General features: G+C 43.8%; 1 long non-coding RNA gene across 1 annotated transcript; it reads left to right on the top strand.

Moving 5' to 3' along the window:
* Nucleotides 1–310: 310 nt before the first annotated feature.
* Nucleotides 311–1,137, top strand: LOC135383852 (uncharacterized). Its single transcript, XR_010420107.1, has 3 exons — nucleotides 311–456; nucleotides 603–699; nucleotides 944–1,137. It is a non-coding gene; the product is annotated as an uncharacterized LOC135383852 (long non-coding RNA).
* Nucleotides 1,138–3,775: the final 2,638 nt, after the last annotated feature.

Here is a 3,775-nt window from a genome sequence, read left to right as displayed (position 1 = left end):
AACTCTCTCCCCCTAACGGTAGAACCACTGTGGCAATCTTGTCACTATTAGGGTTCAAGTGACCCTTTTTTCTTTTTGTCTGTTTCGTAGCAGGGTCACTAATGGAAGTGTAAATGGAGTCACCCAAGCGACGAGAATGGTTGAGGTTTACTAATCCTGCGCACAAAGGCGTTTTGTCCAGCTTCGAGGTCACTGTTCAAGAGATAAGCCAGAGCGACCAAAAACAGAATGTCTGCGCTTGCGCGGAATCGCTGATTGTGTAAAAGGGGTCAGTATAGAGACGAACGCTCGAAGTGACAGACTGTCGGTTTGCACGTGGACTTTGCTGCACCGAAGGCCATGCGTGCGGCCTAATGGCTATGCTGAGTCGGGTATTCGCATCTCCGTGGTGGAAGGTGTTAACGGTTCAGCTGCAATGGTATGAACATAAGCAAGGTGGAGTTAGGACAGAATCAGGTGAGTAATTTTGATATTCAAGATTTTTCATCCCGAGCGTCTTATATGTGTTTTGCGTGTTCGGGTTGATCGGCATGTCGTCTGACACTTTTTCAGCATCCTATGAAACTGCAACATGAGCAAATGCGTTTGTGTAATACACGCAGGTCACCATGGCAACTTTAGCACGGCACCTTATCAGCGCAGGCCGGATGTGATTACAGGATCCACTTCGAAAATGAAGAAACGGAGCCATAACATACGGTGAGCCACCGTTTGATGGGAGAAGGCACTCATCGCTCGAGTCATGGTTTTTTAGATGTGCTCTGTGTTATTTATTTATTTTTTTCTTGGCTTTTGTCCACTGCCGGGGATAGCCTTCTTCTTTTTGCCTGCTTTTTTCTGTGGGAATCACACATGTAAACATATTTCTGAGGAGTGAAACATGTACCGTCGTTATTATTTATCGCTTATCTTAAATGCTCTATTAATGCCATTTACATTTCAGATGGAATCATCCGTCCTGCCACGTGTTCCTCCGGGCAGATATTACACACCGAGCGAAGATTCGTGTGTATTTAGAGCGACACAGTAGTGTGAAATGTCAAGCCCTCAGAAGTTATCCCGATGCCCTTGTTATGGTGCACGCATGTGGAATTTATGTGCAAGACAGTCTATGCAAGTGCTGTGCAGTCTGATGGATGCAACAATGGAGTCGTCTGTGTTGTGCCGTGTTTTCTTTCGTGTCGCCGTGCTCAGGCTTCTTCAATATGGATGTACCTTTCGCATTGGTAAGCGCAAATGTACGATTCCAATTGTGACGTGGTAATAAAATGCTGTGACCAGTAACAGTTGTCTACGTATATATTCTATCTCATCCACACAAGTACTATATGTCAAGTTCTTCTCAAAAGGGCAGACGTCCTTCATGCAAGGCGGAGTAAATATTTCCCTACAAGGTCTAAATGCACCGTCATTACGGGTAGAGATATGCCACCGGTAGGCACAGCACGAATAATACCAGAGATTCTTACCATTTCGGGTAAAGAATTATCTTCCAGTAAGGGAGAACAGTTCTAACCATGGTAGAACTGTCTTCCGGGAAGGGTTGAATATTTAGCGTCAAGATGGGCAGATATTTCTCATCCTTGGGGTAGAGGTGTCTTCCATATGGAGAGAAAAGATAGACCCCCCCCAGAGGAATAACAGTTTACCATGTAGGGGCAGAATTTTGCCAATAACAGGGTAGAATTCTCTTCACACTCAGGGGTAGAACTGTTCCACCAGTGTGGTAGAAATGAAGGGGTAGAAGTGTTTCTACCCCTCACTTTCTACCCCAAAAGGGTTGAGAATCTGTAACAACACACTTCTACCCCAAAAGGTAGAAAATTACACCTTTTTTTCTTAGAGTGTATGCGGTTGCTCGGGGGCTATAGCAGCAGGGGAGACGGTATTGTGTGTGCGTGTGTGCGTGCAAAGGCGAATAGCGGCATTATGGGCCATCCTATGAAGTGTACATCTTCTGAAGAGCATCGGGTACGTCATGTGACGTAAGTACAGCCGGGAGCAGGTGGGTCAAAGTCGCCATCTTGCCATGTATTTCGGCCCATTCCCCGCGTAAAACAACGGGGATCGCCATCTTGTGGGACGGTTGTTGCCAACATCGCAAAATCTGCCACCTAGATTTGTACTGAAGTAGAAATTATCTGCAAACAATGTGCACCGAGCATGCTATTTCTCAAAATAGCCACTTCAATCCGTATCCAATCCAGCGTGAGTTATGGCTGCCGTCGCTCCTCAATGGGTGTGTGGATGTGTTCACGGTATTTCCAATCACTGCGGACGTACGATCCTGTGAGTTCTGTGCAGTTGCGTCTGTGGACTGTGATGTTCGTTAAATATTGTGATGCTCGCCAGCCAGCTGAGGCAGCTTTGGGTGATGTAGAAGAATGTGCCCAGCGAAACTCTACGACGCATCTCTACGACGACATTGCGCAAAGAAGTGACTACATTTGTACATTCATGCGCGTCGTCCTGCGTATGTTGGCTAAAACATTTCTTCGTTAGTGCGCAGATTATGTTTTGTGATTGCTAATGAACGGCAGTACATGAAGTAGGCAGCTTCGTTTTCGCTTTCGCAAGTGAAGAATGTTTTCTGTCACAAGTGCTTTGTGAAACAATTTTCTTCAGATACGACCCTGAAAGCTATGTTGCGTAGGCTTGCCAATGGAAATTGTTTCAAACGCTATTCGTAACTACAAATATTTTTGCGACTGAGTTGTGGAATAATAACACACAGTGTATGATAATGGTAGACTGGATTTATTCGCAAATATATATTTGGTAATCGGTTATATTTGATATGGCAAGTTGCATAACCACATCGAATCCCTCGCAAGTACTCCATGAATGAATTTCAACCACCATGTAACTTTTCTCTTAAAAGTCTGGTTTGGAAGTGGAACCGCTTTCATGCACCTCTTTTTGCTACCGTATCGTTTACGTCATCCCCTTCCAGACTCAAAGAAAGGGGCTTTAGGACTGTGTGTGTTAGCTGACCTTTCTCACCGTCCTGTCTGATGACATTCATATTCAGACGTAGCATATACCTTTCAGTTCTCAACATATGCAAGCATATTGACGTAACATGAAAAAGGATTGGTTAGTGATTCACATGAATTAACAGAAAGCCTGATTGACTAGATATAACATGAAAAATGGTTAAAACATGGCCTGGTTGGTGATCACGGAAAGGAAGTTGCAGAATGCCGTATTCATATAGTTTACTCTATACCACGCAAGTGTGATAACGTATATATCGGGGAATCATCAAGGTGCATAAACAGAGCGAGTGTTTTGGCTGGTTGATAAAGCACTGGTTTTTTTTTTTCAATTGTTTGTAATTAAAAGGTGCATGAACACTCGTTTAAAAGAACATTCAACTAATACCTCTGATAGATACGGTGCAATGGGGGACCACTTATTGACATGTGGATATGACAATGAAAAAATGGCTAGGAAGCAAGCGAGCTGGTGAAGATGATGCATAATGTAAAATCCCCAAGACTAGGGAACACGAAGGGACAGACACAAACGTGACTTTGTGTTTGACGTGTGTGACTTGTGTGAAAAGACATCGTGTTTGTGTCTGTCCCTTCGTGTTCCCTAGTCTCGGGGTTTTTTACATTATGTGTGGGATGTCAGGCAGAATTCCAAAAAACAAAAATTTTGTTCATGTGTAAAAAACAAAGTAGCCTTCTCTTTCGAGAGGCGCATGAGATCAAAAAAGAATGTAGTAACTGTGTCAGTAACCCCTGTATTTATTTGGATTATCTTTGTG

The sequence above is a fragment of the Ornithodoros turicata genome, chromosome 2 (genome assembly GCF_037126465.1).
Source record: "Ornithodoros turicata isolate Travis chromosome 2, ASM3712646v1, whole genome shotgun sequence".
NCBI classification, from domain to species: domain Eukaryota; kingdom Metazoa; phylum Arthropoda; class Arachnida; order Ixodida; family Argasidae; genus Ornithodoros; species Ornithodoros turicata.
Note: the sequence above shows the minus strand (reverse complement) of the source record. Positions and strands in the feature narration are given on the sequence as shown.